Raw genomic sequence first — 18,048 nt, forward strand, 5'->3', positions numbered from 1 at the left:
TTACCCTGAGGTGATGTCTATCTTTGATGTTAAGGTGTGTTTCTTTGACTCAGCAGAATGATTGATCCTGTTTTCACAACCATTCTGTTAGTATGTCTTTATCGGGGAATTGAGACCACTGATGTTGATAAATATTAATGAGCAGTGTTTGTTGATTTCTGTTATCTTGTTGTGGTGGTGGTGGTGGTGGTGGTGGTGTGTGTGTGTGTGTGTGTGAGTGTTTCTCCTCTTTTGATTTCCTGGTTTGGGATTATTTATTTCTTGCATTTTCTTCGGTGAGATTGACCTCTTTAGGTTGGAGTTTTCCTTCCACTGCATTTTGTAAGGCTGGATTAGTAAACAGATACTGCTTAAATTTGGTTTAATCATGGAAAGTATTATTTTCTCCATCTATTGTGATTGGAAATTTTGCTGGGTATTGTAGTGTGGGCTGGCTCCTGTGGTCTCTTAGAATCTGTAGAACATCTGCCCAGAGCCTTCTGGCTTTTACAGTCTCCATTGAGAAGTCAGGTGTAATTCTAACCAGTCTGCCTTTATATGTTACTTGATCTTTTTCCCTTGCAGCTTTTAATATTCTTTCTTTGTTCTGTATGTTTAGTCATTTGATTATTATGTGGTGTGGGGCTTTCTTTTCTAGTCCAGTTTATCTGGTATTTTGTATGTTTCCTATACCCTGATAACCTCTTTAGGTTAGGAATATTTTCTTCTATGATTTTGTTGAAAATATTTTCTGTCCCTTTGACCTGAGTTTCTTCTCCTTCCTCTATTTCTATTATTCTTAGATTTGGTCTTTTCATAGTGTCCCAGACTTCTTAGATGTTTTATGCCAGGAGTTTTTATATTTCACATTTTCTTTGATGAGGAAATCCATTTCTTCTATTGTGTCTTCAATGCTGACATTCTCTCTTCCATCTCTTGTTTCTGTGGCTTGCCTCTATTGTTCCTATTCCAGTACTTAAAATTTTCATTTCCAGATTTCCCTCAGTTTGGGATTTCTTTATTAATTCTAGTTCCACATCAGATCTCGAATAATTTTATTCATTTCCTTGTACTATTTGTTTGTGTTTTCATAGGTTTTAAAGGGATATATTAATTTCCTCTTTAATATCCATATTTCCCTCTAACATATCCATAAAGTCCATTTTAAGGTCTTTTACTTGTGATTCAGCTATGTTGGAATATTCCAGGCTTACTGTGGTAGGGTTTCTGGGCTATAGTAGAGACGAATTGTCCTGGATGTTATTGATTATATTCTTACATTGGCATCTAGGCATCTGGTTTTGGAAAGATTGTAATTCTATGTGCTGATATATGATGTTGTCTTTGTTGGGTATGTATTTTGTTCCTTGGTTTACATTGCCTTCTCTGGTTCTTAGAAGGAGATGGGGACTGTGTGTTGTCTGGTAGGAAATTTTTCTGGGATCTTAATAGGTGTGGCCACTGGGGGGTTCAGGTAAAATGTGTTTCTAGGTATTGGGATCTGACAGGTAGTGTAGGAATGAGAATGGACTAGGAATGGGGAATGGGGGTCCACAAGAGGGAGTTTGAAACAAGATGTTCCACTAGGATCTGCTTAGTCCCCTGGGAATGGGGGCAGAGAGTGAGGAGAGGCACAACAGAAAGTCTGATATAGAGCTGGGGATGAGACAGAGGTAGTGGACTTGGAGGAATGGCTGGAGAGGTACAGATCCCTAGTCAGGCTACCTTCTTACCTTACTGGAGTGGTCTGTGGGTTCCTAGTAAATACCTCATGGATTTAGGGGCTGGATAAATCAATGAGTTCAGGGAAGAAATGTTGGAGGGTAAGATCTGTGCAATCCATTGGAAATTGGAGCAGGGAGGGAGGGTAGGTGCAGCATGTGGTCTGCTACAGAGTTGAGGGAGAGACTGGGGGATTGGATTTGGAGGAGAAGATGGGGAGATGAAGATCTACTGTTAACCTACCTGCTTCCCTGGTTGGAATGCCAGAGAGTTCCCAGAGAATGCCTGCTGGAGTTGGGGACTAGGATAAAGCAATGAGTGGGGAGAAGAAAGGTTAAAGGAGAAGTCCTATGTGATCTGTTGGAGATGGGGGCAGAGAAAAAGGGGAGGCTGAAGCACGTTGGTCTGACACAGAGCTTGGAATGAGAATGGGAGATTGGAAGTTAGGAGAGGAGAGAGAGGTGAAGACCTGCAGTTAGTCTACCCGCTTCCATGGCAAGTGTGCAAGAGGATCTTCAGTAAGAAGCTTCATGCCTTTAGGGAGTCCCCATGACCTGACTTTTCTAGTCCTGTGTCTTCTCCAGCCAGGGGACTCTTCTCCATGGCAATGTCACCAGCAAGTGTTTGACACACACTTCAGAGAGCGTCAGCCTCTTCTGGATCCAGTGTCACTTCATAGGCATGGCATGCAGTTTTATTTTATTGTATTATAGTTTAGTTTAAGACTAGAACACATACAACATCATATGGAGTTAACCACAAGTTGTTTGGGGAGCTCAGACGTAATAGACAAAGGCAGTATTTAAATGCTAACTCTTGATCCCCTTGTAACTTCTGATTCTGTTTCTTCATCAAAAAAGAAGAATTTAGTACAAGAAGTGATTGCTAGGATTTCAAAGCCAATGTCTCATAAATTTGTTATTATAAGTTATTCTGAAATTAAATAATTTGCATAAATATATGACAAACTGCCAAGAAGAAATGTGTATGTTCATGTATGACCATCTTAAAAATAAATAATAATATATTCTCAGAAATAACACTTTTATGCAATTTGCTAGAATTTTTTTCTATTTTTAATGTAAGTAATATTAATGAAGTTATCCAGATAATATTTCTTCTAGGAACTTAAAATGGAGTAAAAAAAATCCAATTAAGACTTAATAACTAGTAGCCTTCATTGTTGTTTTATTTCATTTGGTTTATAGATGTTAAAACATAAAAGCAAAGTGACAGTCACCTAAACAAATCTTACTTCTGTGTGACATCATCACTGACAGTGCACTCAATCTGGTTTAGTTCCTTTCCCTCAAAAGCATCCTTTTCAACCAGTCAGTGTTCACCCAGACTCCAGATATCATTGTCCTCATAGCAGGGTAGAACCTCCTATTCCTTCAAACTAGGAGAATTCAGGGAAAGCGTACAGTCCTAAGTGTGAGTTTTAGGACTAAATTTGTAATTAAAGAGCTCAGCAATCTCAGGCACATGATTTGAGGTCCCACCTCCATGTCTTAATTTGCTGACATAGAAATACCTTCAGGATTAGGCAACTTTAAAGACCTTACTGGGTCCCATGATGTGCCAGCTAAACCTTCTCTGGATTGTTGGAGAGATGCTATGGGTGTTGTTACTAGCTGATTGAGAGTTTGTGTCTCTCCAAAAACTCATGGGCTGAAATCCCTGCCCCTCATGTGATAGCATTAGAACGTAGCTGTAGAAAAATGATTAGATCATAAAGATGCAGATTATAGAATTCCAGTTCTTATAAAAGAGATCACAGAGAGCTCCCTTGTCCCTTCCATGTATGATGATATAGCATGAGGGGCCATCTATAGACCAGGAAGTAGGCGTAGCAAAGCTCTCCACTCTTCAGCACTTTGTCCTGCTTAGGTTTCCCAGCCTTCAAAACCATAAGAAAATTAATTTCTGTTGTTTAAGCCACCTAGTCCACGGTACTTTTATACCCAACTAAATAAATGAATTCATTTGCATTGCAACAAGTATTCAGATGTAATTTCCAAATTTCTCATAGCTTAAAAAAGTATGCTAGCAATGCTTCATGGAAACAATTAGACTTTTCCTAAAGGGCTGTGTTTTGAAATGTTTGCCCAGAATTGCCACCTCCACCAATCTGCCAAGGCACTCTCTTCTACCTAACCTCTGAGAATTACCATTGGAGCAAGTGAAGACAAAGTAGTGAGTGTACCCATAATGCAGTAGGTGTACCTACGCCTGCACAAACACAGGCAACAGAAAGGGGACTCAGTGGCAGGGACACAAGAAGTTGAGAAGGAAATGTGGGGATTAAGGGAAGAACTGAAGGAGAGGGAATGGTGGTATGTTTTATACAAATGTCATACATATGTATGAAATTCTCAATAAAACAACAAAAAGAGTAGTGTGCAGAGGCCCAGTGACAAAACAGACAGGTTCAGACTTATGTATAACATTTATTAATAAGCTTAGCAAACTGTTAGTCTAAGGACTTAGAGCTAATTAAATATTTAGAACTGATAAGTTTGTTAGCACATTGAAGTCATGTGATTTTGTAATATAACAAACATTCACAATAATTAATCTCTAAAGCATATGTTTTTAAATCTTATATTACTTGTATATACAATAACATTTCAGATATGTAAAATGAATATAGAGTGCTTTTCAAACTTTAAAATGTATTTATTTATTTATTTATATTTGTATTCTTGTGTGAATGTGTTTATGGTGACCGTGCGGATGTGCACGCCATGGCACATGTGCAGCGGCCAGAGCACAAAACAACCCCATGAAGTCAGTCTTTCCATCCACCTCTGTGTAGCTGCTGGGATCAAACTCTGGTTGCCAGACCTAACCAGAAAGAGCTCTTACTCTCTGAGTCACCCAGCCAACCCTCAAACTTACATCATAGGAAGCTATAGTCAAAGCCTGGCTTAGCTAAAATACTGGGCAACATTTTTTACATGATAATAAGATCAGAGAAAAAGTATGTAAAAATCTCAGTGCCTTTCTGCCTGCCAGGGAAGAATAGGCACAGGCAGGCAAGATCCCTCTGCAATTTACCCATGCATGTACTCACATTTGCATACCCTCTCTCACACAAACTGATGTATACACACAGAGGAAGCAAAATCAAACATTTCCCAGAAATTCAAGGACAAGATGGCAGAAAGTTCTTACGAGTTTTTAAACAGCTCTCTAAATGAAGGTTTGAACAAAGAACCTCATTGGGTGTGATGTGAACTTACCAACTGCTATAGCTACTTAAAGAATGGAGTCCCTGGGCCTACCTCGATCTAGCTTTCCTCCTGTGGAAGACACAGTGGAGGTGCTAAACCTGGGAATAATTTTCAAGACTGGTCAGATAGGAGAAGACTCCTTAGTCATAAGAGACAAAATAAAGGCTTTGAAGTAAACTTGGCAAAGCAAACAGGCTGTAAGCAGAGATGCGTTCACCTCAGAGAGGAAGCTCCTGTGTGGAAGACTCACGACACCACAGAACCAGGGTCCTGCACAACGAAGGGATCTTCAGTGCGTGGTGGTGGAACGTCATGTATCGTTGACAACTGATTCCCCTAGGGACCTCCAGGAAACTGTTACTTCCACCAACCTGATTTCATTGTCTTACTTCAGTCATGAGAAGACTGCCTTGAGGAAGAACTGGGAAGGACTCGAGGCACAGCAGGAAAGAACTTAAAGCACTTGGAGAGCCAGTTGTTTGGTTGTCTACAGAGAGAGAATCCAGCTGGGAATGAGCAAAGTTTGTGTCATTTTTGAATGAGTGGCTGTATTGAGAAGCGGGCCTAAACAGACTACTGATACAGCCGTGCCTGTAATCCCAGACACTCAGGAGCTTAGGCCTAGTAGGAAGTCTGTAGGTCATTGGATATGAGCCCTCAAAGGAATCCTATGCCTCCCCTTCCTCTCTTTCATTTCCCAGCCACTATGAAGCGAATAGCTGCATTCTGCCATCTGCTCTCACCATGATGTTCTATGCCACCCCCAGTCCACAGCAACAGGAGCATTGGTCATCAGCTGGAACCTCTAACTGTGGGTAGAATGCTCTTCCTCTTTTTAAGTTGATTCGATCAGGTATGAGCCGTGACAGCAGAGAGCTGGACACTACCTATTCTCAGATTCCAGACCCTTGATTCACTATCTGTATGACTGAACCAACTTGCTGTTTCTAGTTTGTTTTTTTTAAATTTCATTTAATTGCAGCATCCCTTTATTGACCTATTCCAGATAATGTTTTATAGGATGTGTTTACTGAGAGTTCTATATAAAGGTTTTTTCATATCAATTATTTTGATCATGTTTTCTCTCTCCCCTATCCTTTCAGATTTACTCCACCTCCCTACACAGCGACCCCTAGCCCTTTAATGTATGCTCAAAAACAAGCAAACAGCACTCTGGCCAGGAAAGGAGGTATGCTTCTGCATTTCAGAAGGTCTCACCATCCTACAGAACAGAAAAGGATTTTTACCAACAATATATCCAATAGAGGGCTAATATCTAAAATATATAAAGAACTCAAAAAACTAGACATCAAGAAAACAAATAACCCTGTTTATAATGGGGTACACATCTAAATAGAGAATTCTCAATAGAAAAACTCAAATGGTTGAGAAATACTTAAAGAAATGTTCAACATCCTTAGTCATCAGCGAAATGAAAATCAAAACTACTTTCAGATTTCATCTTATACCTGTCAGAATGTCTAAGATCAATAAAACAAATGGCAGCTCATGCTGGCAAGGATGTGGAATAAGAGGAACACTCCTCCATTGCTGGTGGGAGTACAAATTTGCATAACGAGTTTGTATGTGTGGCGGTTCCTCAGGAAGCTGGGACTAGATCTACCTCAAGATCTAGCTATACCACTCCTGGGCATATGTCTGAACTATGCTTCATCCTACCACAGAGACACTTGCTCACCCATGTTTGTTGCTGCTCTATTCATAATATCCAGAAATTAGAAATAACCTAGACATTCCTCAACAGATAAATGGATGAAGAAAATGTGGTACATGTATATGATGGAATATTACCCAGCTATTAAGAAAATGACATGATGAAATTTACAGGTAAATGGCTGTAACTAGTAAAAGTCATCCTAAGTATGGCTGGACTGCTACTCACATCACCAGGGAGGCTACCTGGAAAACAGGACCCCAAGAAAGACACGGGGATCGCCCATGACGGAGAAATGGAAGAGATCTACATGAACAGCCTGGACATGAGTGGGGGTAATGAAGGGCGAGGGTCGAGGGAAAGAGAGCTTAGGGGAGCGGGAGATCCCAGCTGGATCAACAACAGAGAGGGAGAACAAGGAATAGGAGACCATGGTAAATGAAGACCACATGAGAATAGGAAGAAGCAAAGTGCTAGAGAGGCCCACAGAAATCCACAAAGATACCCCCACAACAGACTGCTGGCAATGGTCGAGATACAACCCAAACTGACCTACTTTGGTGATAGGATGGCCAAACACCCTAATTGTCATGCTAGAAACCCCATCCAACTACTGAGGGATCTGGATGCAGAGATTCATGGCTAGGCCCCGGGTGGATCTCTGGGAGTCCAATTAGCGAGAATGAGGAGGGTTTATATGAGCAAGAATTGTTGAGACCAAGGTTGGATAAAGCACAGGGACAAATAGCCAAACGAATGGAAACACATGAACTATGAACCAATGGCTGAGAGGTCCCCATCTGGATCAGGCCCTCTGAATGGGTGAGACAGTTGATTGGCTTGATCTGTTTGGGAGGCATCCAGGCAGTGGGACCGGGTCCTGTGGTCATTGCATGAGTTGGCTGTTTGAAACCTGGGGCCTATGCAGTATCGCTTGGCTCACTCGGCCTGGGAGGAGGGGACTGGACCTACCTGGACGAGTCTACCAGGTTGATCTCAGTCCGCCGGGGAGGCTTTGCCTTGGAGGAGGTGGGAATGGGGGGTGGGAACGTGAGGGGGGAACGTGAGGGGGGAACGTGAGGGGGGCCGGAGGGGAGAACAAGGGAATCCGTGGCTGATATGTAGAACAGAATTGTATTGCAAAATAAAAAAAAATTAAAAAAAAAAAAAAAGTCATCCTAAGTGAGATAACCCAGACCCAGAAAGACAAATATGAAATGTATTCACTTATGTGTAGATATTAGCTGTTAAGTCAATGATAACCAAGCTGCAATCTTGGACCAGAGAGGTTAGGTATAGAGTAAGGAACTAGGGAAGAGGCCCAGATCTCCCTAGGACAGAGAAATACAATGGATTGTTATGGATGGATGGAGGGGGCTGGAATGGGAGGATCAAGTGGGGAGGAGGAGGGTACAGAGGGTTGAGGGAGGGAATATGGGGAGAGACAGCTAAAATTAAGGGCTATTTGAGGGGTAGAATGAAAACCTAATACAGAAGAAGCTTCCTAAAATATATACATATGTACAGGCTATCAATATGAAATTGCCAAATAATGGGAGAGGCAGAGCCCGAACTGGCTATTTCTTGTCACCAAATGAAGCTTCAAATACTGGATTTGGGTAACATCTAATTGAGTGGTTGGCAAATATGTTCCCGTGGACACACAAACAATCCAGGCTATTGCCAGGCTGTAGGTTGTTCTCCATAAACTGACAGCAACACCTACATAACCCACGGAACATGAAGAAGTTGAATTGGTGCCTACGTAGTACCTTCTCCCCAAGAGCTAGTGTCTCTGTATAGAAGGTACTCTGCATGCTACCAAAGGAGAAATGTAAACATCAACCCTTTGATCTCTAATGGCGTCCTTGGCTGGAAGACTTGCTAGTGCAATGGTGGCACAAAGCTTGTGGGAGTCACCATTCAATGTCTGATTTGACTTAAGGCCACTCCATGAGATGGAGCTCATACCGGACACTTTTGGGGTGACCATAAACCTGAGCCTAGTTAGCCCAGGGACCTATGGGAAAACCAAATACTACTGTTCTGCTAAAAGAACATAGCATTAAAATGACTTCTAATGGCAACCTTGGCCATCACAGAGAAGCTTCCTCCTGCAGCAAATGGGAGCACATGCAGAGACCCACTGCCAGACAATATGCAGACAGTGAAAGACCTTTGAGCACTCATTCCTAAATGGCATGTCTCTATCCGATCCCTCCTCTCAGGTCTTAGGGTACCCTAGGGAACAGAAGGCAGAAAGTGTAAGAGCCAGAGGGAATGGAGGATACCAAGGCACCCTAAATCAACAAGATCCATGCACACATGAACTCACAGAAACTGAAGCAGTGTGCTCAGGTCTGTACAGGTCTGCAACATATGGGACCCTAGCGCTGAAAGAAGTGGACACTTGCCCCATCCCTAACCCAGGCTGTTACTCCATCTGACAACCATTTACAAATGAAAATTTAGTTTTCTCCAAGGGCGTCTCACTAGAGAAACAAACTATTCTTAAGGGAAATCAAACTGCTGCATGCTCAGAAGAAGATGGCCAACAGAAAAAAGGAATTCAGCATCATCTTTGGAGGTTCCTTGTCTCATATTGTTTTGTCAAAGATTTTTTAAAAAAAATTTTAAACATTTTATTTTACCTCACATTTTGTTGTTTTTGTTTTTCAAGACAGGGTTTCTCTATGTAGCTTTGGGGCCTGTCCTGGAACTCGCTCTGTAGACCAGGCTGGCCTCAAACTCACAGAGATCCGCCTGCCTCTGCCTCCTTAGTGCTGGAATTAAAGGCATGCACCATTAAAAAAAATATTTCTTCGCTCTTTTTACCCATAAGTCCATTGTGTACGTAGTATGGGTTCCAGTTCAGTGTTTTATGAGATTCAAGTGTGAGAATGAGTGGGTCTCGTTTCGTGTCTGTTTCATGTGCCTTTCCTTGGGCTCTTTTCTTTCTCTTTGCTTGTTTGTTTGTTTTGTCCAATTCAGGTGTGTTAGTTTTTGTTTTATCTTATTTTTTATTATCCCTAAGAAGCCTGTTCGTTTTTCAATGAGACACAGAAATGGGATGGATCTGAATGGGAGGGAGGTGAGGAGGACCTGGGAGGAGTAGAGGGAGGGGAAACCATAATCAGGTTGTATTGAGGAAAAAAATATTGACTTTTCAATAAAAGAAAAAAAATAAAATAAAAGATCTTCTGCCAACCATTGCCACAGACTTGCTAACTTATGTTGGTTCTGTCCAAAAGCAACAGTCTGGAAACATGACTCATGCAGCAAGCAGGTTGTTTTTCTAGATCTTGAAGGCTCAGCTTGGAAGACTGTCAGAAGACATTAGCAATGGGAGGATTCACAAATACTAATTTCAAGATAAATACAATGGACAGAGCAATTCAAGCCTGTGCATTCTGAAGCACATAGAAATAGCCTCTACAGTCCGTGGTGATATGAAATATAAGTTGCGGTGGCTGAAGTTTCTTGAGCACTTGGAAAACTGAACTGAATTAATGCTTATATAGCCATCATATTCTTTAGATACATTAGGAAGAGATTCAGAATACTTCCCCTGATTTAAGAATGATGCACTAGTAGTTGAAAATAAAAATTTTCTGAGCGGTGACTGGCAGGAAAGCAGGTGTATGGATGGATCAGGTGCATATGTCTCTTTCTGGTTCAATAGTTTTACAAGCATCATTAAATATTTGTAAGCCTCAGTTTTCTCATCTATAAAATGGAAATTTCTGTTTCCTCATGAGTGTTCGAAAGTGAAATAAAATGCATTTAAAAGAATGTTGTATACAGTTACTGGCCATGTAGTTTTTTTTTTAGGATTATATAAGCTGTTCAGATTTCTGAGGAAAGTTTTCACTAAAGTATTTAATATAATGAAGATCATTTGTGATTTTCTAAATATACATTATAAAAATTGGTATTCATCCATCTTTTGCTCTGCTAAGGGGGTTTGTAGAACTTTGTGTATTTCTCTCAGTGGTAACCTATTGATAGTAGAGAAGAAAAATAAATGGTTTAATAAATATGGTATGGATACACAAAGAACTACAGACAACCAAGGAAGGCTGAGAGAGGAAGAAAAAAATCTTCCTCATGGAAGAACACACCTTAATTATTCAATACCAAATGGTCAGCCCTGAAAATATTCATACAAATAATATTATACAGACTGGACAAGTTGCATTTATGTACTTCAGAATATACATGTATATAAAGATACATATATATGTATGCATATAACAACAATTAGTGAAAAAAGAGGCCATAAACTTGAAAGAGAGCAAGGAAGAGGTATATATATATAAAATAAAAGAAATAATTTCAAAATTACAAGGAAATGTGCTATATAGACTATAGAATATTAAGTGAGATCACATAATTTCAGAAGGAAAATATTTATATTCTCTCTCATTTGTGGAATCTATATACATATAATACATGTATATATATTAACAAATGTACATGTGGCTATAACACGAAGGAAAAAAGAACAAGATAGGCTGACTATAAAGGGATGAGACACAACTGAATTTAAATAATGGACATAAATTATGAGAGAAGATATAAAGGGAATTGTTTCTATGGGTCTAATTCTGTCATGTGCTTTTGTGTTTTGATGGTTGATAAGTACATTAAAATATATTCAATACTGAAATTGTAAAATTTCATGTGATGCTTGCACAACTTTCATCCAGAATACCTATTCTAACCATATAGAAGTTTGTTGAGTTGTATAGACTTTGGTTCTGGCTAATTTTAGTGTGTCATACTTCTGTTTATTTGAAAATATTATGATAATGTCTATAAGGTTAAAAAATTAAACAAAAATTGCGCTGTTTATCTGACCATAAGCAGAGACTTTCTGATGACAGACCAGGGGGAGGTGATGGTGTTGCTATGGATGACAGACCAGAGGAAGGTGATGGTGGTGCCATGGATGACAGACCAGGGGAGGTGATGGTGTTGCCATGGATGACAGACCAGGGGAGGTGATGGTTGTTGCTATGGATGACAGACCAGGGGGAGGTGATGGTGTTGCCATGGATGACAAACCACGGGGAGGTGATGATGTTGCCATGAAAGACAGACCAGAGGAAGGTGATGGTGTTGCCATGGATGACAGACCAGGGGGAGGTGATGGTGTTGCCATGGATGACAGACCAGGGGGAGGTGATGGTGTTGCCATGGATGACAGACCAGGGGGAGGTGATGGTGTTGCCATGGATGACAGACCAGGGGAAGTGATGGTTGTTGCTATGGATGACAGACCAGGGGAAGTGATGGTTGTTGCTATGGACAGCTTTCTCATGACCACTGGGACCAGACTCCCAATCTCCAGAAGATTACTGTTCCTCTAAGAGATCAGGATAAAAAGATGACAGGATGCTTTCACAGAAAGGCTTTGCTTTTATGGAAAGCAGTCATCCAAAATACCCTGTTGTAACCAATCAACCTTTTCTACTGTTCTGTTTCTGTCATGCAAGGAAATTAACTTGGACCTTGCCAATGCCCTTCTTGCTGTTACATTTTCAAGCCTGTCTTACTTTATAAGGACAACTTCTACTCATTCTGTAAGAACACTTGTCTTATTACATATAAGAAAATGTTTGATTCTAGAATAGAAAGATAAAGTCAATTACAATTATTAACCAAAAAAAAGAAGAAGAAAAAAAAAGGTGATGTGGTTGCCTTCATCATTTTGTAAATAATGCCACAAAGATATCAAGAGATCTCAGTTCTGCCAGAAGAAGAATCTTCTGGAAAGGTACAACTCTTTTCTTCCCAATGAAAATGAAATGTGAAGACTAAGAATTGCCACAAGCAAGAATACCCCTGGTGTATCACAAGGTAGTCAGAGGTGGTCTGGTTTTTATAGTAGACTCAACAAAAAAGGCTATATCTATCATTCATTTATTCATTACATTACATTCTATTTGCAGTGATCATTGACTCTATGCGTTGCTACTAAATTCTGGCAATACAATAGAAAAAAGATCCTATGATCATCGCCATAACTCACTCTAACAGAAAGACAGCTGTTAGCCATTTACCACACAGGTAAAACAGGTAAGTTCCTTTCTCCTGATAGTTACCATTCTCATAGCTATGATATTGTGACTAGAAAGACTTGAGGCCTCTTTGTCTCAACGGGAAGAAATTCTTTACTGCTTCTTGTGTATAGTGCCTGAGTCTTATCTATTAGTTACTTTCTGGATTGGAGTAGGGCCATCTTCAAAGATCTGAGTACACCGATTATATATTGGCATTTACACTTAGTGGGAAAACCTAAATTCATAAAACCTTTATAGATTTTATGAATCTACAGAAAATTATGTCCTAAATATTTACAAAAGGAAAACAACCAAAATCTAATATCTAATCAGCTATCCGAAGTGCTTAAATGCTAATTAGCATGATATTTATTTTCTTCCATGAAACACTGACATTTTGCATTTGAGGTACACTTTAAGGATTTTTCTCTCTTGTTTTTGTAATTTTAAACAAAAATTTATTACACAAAGGTTGTCACATAATTGGAGACTTCTCTACTTTGTACACAATTATTCTCACTCTCCACAGAAAGGCTGATTCTGAACTTCTCGTCTGGTGATGCAGGAATGGTAGAAATGCCTTGGTTTAAACTGAAAGCAGAACACTGGCTCTTCCACCTCGTGTCAGGAATATATACATGTCTTTATTCAAAAATACAAAATAAATTATCTGTAGCCATGGGCAATGACCACAGTAAACCATTATGTATTATCAATGGAAACTAGAAACTGATGGTTACAGTGATCGGCTAGTCTTTTTTCAGCCCTTTTCTTCAGGTGACTTCTCTGAAGTTATTGGTGAGGAGCCTGCCTTGAGTTTATAGTCACAGTTCACTGATAAAGTGAGTTAGAACATGCCACCTCCCATTACCATCATTGCTCCTATTCCAGGGCCCTTTTCTTCTGTAGGAATTTCTGTCACTACAACTTCTGCTGTAGTTAACAAGGAGTCCATCCCAGCAGCAGCCAGTGAAGCAGCTCTTACCATCTTTGTTGAATCAATGATCCCCTCTTCCACCATGTTCACGAAATCTCCAAGCATAGCATCCTAACCAACTTCCGAGGAGCTTTGCAGAATTTTCTCAATTACCAATGATCCTTCAACACCTGCATTCTTAGCAATGGTCACTGCAGAAATTTTGAGTGTTCCTTGAATAATTTCCATACCTATTTTCTGACCTTCATTAGCAGGCTCTAATGAACCCAAGGCTGAGTTGCACCAAGGCAAGAGCAATCCCCTCCTAGAACAATCCCTTCTTCAGCAGCTGCTCTCGTAGCTTTGAGAGCATCCTTATCCCTGCCTTTTGTCTCAGTCACTTTAATCATCCCTTCAGCCTTCAGCACAGTTACTCCATCTGAAGGTTTAGCCAGTCATTCATTCCACTTCTTTTCACTTTCACTAGTTGTGGTGTCTAACTGCTCAGTGATTTCTTGAATATGTTTTTCAATTTGAGCTGTCACCTTTCCTTTCAAGAGCATGGCGTTATCTTTGGTGATAATAACCTCTTCAAATTTTCCTAAGTCATGAGCTTGGACATCTTTAAGACTTAGATTCACCCCTCTTCTTCAAATACTGCACCACCAGTGGCAACAGCCATATCTTCAAGCTGGTTCTTGCTATTGTCCCCAAACCCTACAACTTGAAGACCAACTTTTAGCCTCTTCAAAGCCACTGTGTTTAGAGCTTCTGCATCACCGTCTTCAGCAATTATGACCAATGGCTTCTGATGAGCACTGGGAATTTCAGGAACAGGTGCAATGGACTGCACACTAGAATTTTCTTTTCACTCAACAGAGCATAGGCAACTTTAAATTCACATGTTTGACCTTTTGATGGATTAGTAAAATATAGGGAAATATGTCCTCTGTCAAACTTCATTCCTTCAATAATTTCTAATTCATCATTCAGGGTTTTTCCATCATTTACTGTGATGATGCCCTTTCTTCTAACCTTTTTCATTGTATCAGTAATGATGTTTCCAATGTCTTTGATTCCATTTGCAGAAATCATAGCAACCTGAGAGATTTCTTCAGGGATTGCCACAGGTTGAGACCATTTTTTTAAGTTCAGCAATTACAGCATCAACAGCTAGCATCACACCTCTCCTAATTCCCATTGTATTAACACGTTGGTTGATCTTCTCAAAGCCCTCCTTGGCAGAACTGTAGTAGGGGTGGTGCCATTCCCAACCTCTTCATTTGTGTTATTGGCAACATCTTGAACAAGCTTAGCGCTGATATTTTTATATCCTTCAAATCAATCAACTTGCAACAGTGACCCAATTTTTTTTCTTTTATTCTTTTTTTGGTTTTTCGAGACAGAGTTTCTCTGTGTAGTTTTGGTGTCTGTCCTGGATCTTGCTCTGTACACCAGGCTGGCCTCGAACTCACAGAGATCCACCTGGCTCTGCCTCATGAGTGCTGGGATTAAGGGTGTGTGCTACCGCCACACGGCCAGTGACCCCATCTTTTGTTACTTTAGGGTTCTCCAACTCTGTTCATTCATCACTGTTCTTCTCTTTGGCCCCACTGCAACAGCTACAGCATAGGCTGGACAGTCTACACCTTGAAGCAACAAGGCTCAGACATACGCACCAAATTTTACATCTTTGGGATAGGCCGGAGTGAGATGAGGAGCCAGTGCCTCAGACAGTCTCATCCAGCAAAGGACTGTGAGTAGCAGATGCATTTCTGCGGGGTGACATCAGGAGTGCACATGGCCAGGCCAGCAGTGAGTGAGGGGAGGACTTTACCTTTTAATCAGGCATTAGCCCCACGCACTGGGTGCACTGATGCTTTACGTCTCTGTACAGAGTGGAGGTGGTACGCTTCTGAGATGAGGTATATGTTTCCCAGTAGTACCTGCTTGGTGATCTTGGAGGCTGACTCTAAGATGTATTCCAAGGGCAGCCAAGGGACAGGCAGAAACAAGGGAAGGAAAGGCTAGGAGGATACACAGTAAGCTGTTAGTGTGCTTACCTCTCTGGAGAGCAACTGAGCTGGAAGAGGCTACTTACTTTAATTTTTAAACTAGTGGTTACTTTTACTCATCCCAGCTGTCTCATCACCAGGTTTTCCTACAGTGTCACCTCTGACCTCTTCATAGCTGGTCCCAAGCCCATCTCCATCTTCCTCGGTGTTCTATCTCTGTCAGATGTTCATTTATCAGATATTCCCACTTAAATGACACTCAGCAGTCCTGGGCGCGATGCATTTCTGGGCTTATCCTTTAGTCAGAGAGTACTTTGACTGCCATATTTATCACTTTTTGCTAAGAGTGTTGCCAACCTTATTCTCGTCTAGATTTGAAGCATAAGCATTCTGGGTTGCTTTACCTCTGAATTACTCTGGTCAGTTCACCAGAGGCCAAGCAACATTCATTAGTTCCGTTGCATTACCTGTGAAAACCATTCCACACTTCAGTTCAGCATTACTTTCTGCTTGTGAACTTCCCGGCCCGCCCTCACATTGCTAACTCCACTTTATCAGCCACAGCCCAGTGATTCAACACACCCTGTGGTCTTGTTCTCTAGAATTTTCCTGCCCACTCCGAGGCCTTTAAAGACTTCTATCATCTACCGAAAGCTTTCACTTTTTAAGGCTTAAATTTAGGACACAGCTTTCACTATTATTTCCTCCTTTATTTCCTGTCTCTCTTTCTCTGTTCTTCTCTACTACAAATGATTATTACGTAACAGAAGGGCCTCTGTATAAAATGCTCGGAGTGCATCAAAGAGCAAGGCACTCCTCCCTGCCTTTGCAGCATGTGCGGACAAGCTTGAGACAATGTGTGACTCCCACCGCCAAGAAGACATCGAGAATAAACAGGAAAAGCCAAATGAGAGAGAGGAACAACATCTCTGAAGAACTATGAAGCTAAAATGGGTGACAGGTACTCAGTGGAGGAAAGGGCTTGATCTAATTTGCATCTTCAAATGCACATGTGGGTTGCAGTGTAAAAAAATTGTTCGAGCAAAAGCTCTCAATCCCCAGTGGGAAAATGTGTTGCTAGACACATCTCTGAGCACACGTTAGGAAAACCTGAGAATCTGCATTATTGCAAACTCCCAGAAGATACACACTTTGGGAGCCATTCACTGACGGAAGAGGAAGCAAGGGTGCAAGGACAGTTAGGAGAGTGACTATTCCAGGCAAACAACAAGGGTGGCCTGGACTACGGAGGAATCAGAGGGGATGGACAAAAGCAAAAAGCCAAGAGATCCCCGAGTTATGCAGGGTCAGGTTTGACAATTCATAGTAAGCAGGGATGAGAGAAAGAACAACCAAGGAAACTTCTGGTGAAAAGCCCTCTAGTGAATGGGGTGATGGAAGTAGGGGAGCCAGGAAGAAAGGCAGAGCTAGTGCAGAAGGGGCAGAGTGGGGTCCAGCGTGAAATTGGGTGCTTCAGCTTGGAATGTAGGCTCTGTAGACAGCCTTCCTAGATTTGGGCACTAGCCTCGCCCTGTGCCAGCTGGAGAAGTCCAGGACAATCCTCAGACTGGCTGTGCTCTAGTCTCCTCAGTTTAACAGTGTTAAAGTTAGTATCCCCCTTGTAGGTCTTGAGGAAGGTTAAATACAACCTGGGAGTGTGGAGTCTGCACCAATGTTTGGCATCTAGGATTGATGAAATCAGTTCAGAAATGCTGTCTGTCTCAGGCTTCTTAAATTTGGTTGCTTTGTTTATTTAGAGTCTTCTGTATGAAGTTTCTTTTGCCATTTCTCTATTCCATTCACATTTACTCTCTGGGTTAAAACTGAAGGCCCTTCTTCCATGAAGCCACCTGACTGTCCTGAGACAGTGCTCTCTGCTTAGCTCATACCGTAGGGCTCACTAGCAGGCCCAAGATTTGCTCACAGATTTTGCTCTTTTTCCTTCCCTCTCCCTTGCTAAACCATTAGATTACATTCCTGAAGCTAGCCCCCAAGTTCTATTCCTTCATGTGGCCACTGACTCATTCCTGAGTCTAAACACCAAGGTCCAGCAATCAAAATTCATTATTTGGCTACACTCGCTAACACGTCCAATCAAGTCTTACCAACTCACAATAGCACAGACTTCCCCTTTTCTCCTTAAAAACCCACTCCTGGAAAAAACAGCTGCTGCCTTTGCCCAATCCTGAGCGCCCCACCCCAACCCCAACCCGCGCACGCCTTCACACACACCCGCCCTGCTTGCCCCTCTGGGGTAATAAATCTCTTTTTATAAGATAAATGTAAATAAAGAAAGAATTTGGTGTTGGGGTGGTTCTGAGCTGATTCCAAATTGCCTGGTTATCCATACCGTCTGTCATTTATCACCTAGTTTTAGAACCAAGCTTTCAGACTGGTGTTCTGATGCTTCACCAGCTATAGTAGAGCCTGTCAGAGTTTC

The 18,048-nt window shown here is 41.2% G+C and overlaps 1 pseudogene; it reads right to left on the minus strand.

Annotated features, from left to right (window-relative positions):
* Positions 1-13,524: 13,524 nt before the first annotated feature.
* On the minus strand, positions 13,525-15,366 carry LOC131904462 (60 kDa heat shock protein, mitochondrial-like; annotated as a pseudogene).
* Between the last annotated feature and the right edge of the window lie 2,682 nt (positions 15,367-18,048).

This window comes from Peromyscus eremicus, chromosome 2 (genome assembly GCF_949786415.1).
Source record: "Peromyscus eremicus chromosome 2, PerEre_H2_v1, whole genome shotgun sequence".
Lineage (NCBI taxonomy): Eukaryota > Metazoa > Chordata > Mammalia > Rodentia > Cricetidae > Peromyscus > Peromyscus eremicus.